Below are 1,126 nucleotides of genomic sequence, written 5' to 3' on the forward strand. Positions count from 1 at the left end.
TGTCCCTGGTCACACTCTGTCCCTGGTCACACCCTGTCCCTGGTCACACTCCCGTCCCTGGTCACACCCTGTCCCTGGTCACACCCTGTCCCAGGTCACACTCCCGTCCCTGGTCACACTCTGTCCCTGGTCACACCCTGTCCCAGGTCACACTCCCGTCCCTGGTCACACTCTGTCCCTGGTCACAACCTGTCCCAGGTCACACTCCCATCCCTGGTCACACTCCTGTCCCTGGTCGTCCCGGGTCCCAGGTAGCTCAGGACAGAGGCCTAGGTCAACTTTCTCCTATTACTGATTTCAAATTTATTCCACTGTGGCGGGAGGGAATAAGCATGGTTTCAATCACTGGAATTTGTTAGGCGACTTTTATCACACGGTCGATTCCAGAGACATCGCCGGCGCACCAGAGAGCCGCGAGCGTGTCCCACAGATGCCCCTGTGATCCCGCCGGTTCACGGGACGCCCGAGCCTTCTGTTTCCTGGCTGATCGTTCTTTTCCTTCCGGTTCCTGTCTTGCTGCTCCACCCGCTATTAAAAATGAGCTATTGAAACAGAAAGTCTCCAGCTACATTTGACCCTTGAACAACACGGGTTTGAGCCGTGTACGTCCACCTCCACGTGGGTTCTCTTTACAAATACGGGCAGTGCTGCCCGGTATTTTCCTACGGTTTTCTTAGTAACATGTTCTCTTGAGCTCATGTTGTTGTAAGAAGACAGCATGTAGCACATATAACAACACACAAAATGTGTGTCTCGACTGTTTATGTCAACAGTAGGTTATGAGCCGTTCATTTCCGGGGCGGGGGGAGCCCACAAGCGCAGGTGGACGGTCAGCGCATCCGTGTGTCTGTAACGGGTCTGTCTGCAGGATGGACTTGCCCCTCTAGTAACAATGTTTGTCCTCAGGTCCCTGCGGCTCTGTTGTTCGCCACTGGCAGGTGCACCTTCTGTCCTCCTGCTTCGACCTGTCCTCGTGTCTGCGTGGACGCTCGCCAGCCGCAGAGGGCGCACTGTGAGGGCGCCTGCTCGGCGCGCGCTGCCTTTCACCGCAGCAGGTTAGGTTGATCCTTAATCCGTACTGAATGTCCAACCGATCGGGTAGGATTCAGGTCTGCCCTTTTGCCTG

Source organism: Suricata suricatta, chromosome 1 (genome assembly GCF_006229205.1).
Source record: "Suricata suricatta isolate VVHF042 chromosome 1, meerkat_22Aug2017_6uvM2_HiC, whole genome shotgun sequence".
Lineage (NCBI taxonomy): Eukaryota > Metazoa > Chordata > Mammalia > Carnivora > Herpestidae > Suricata > Suricata suricatta.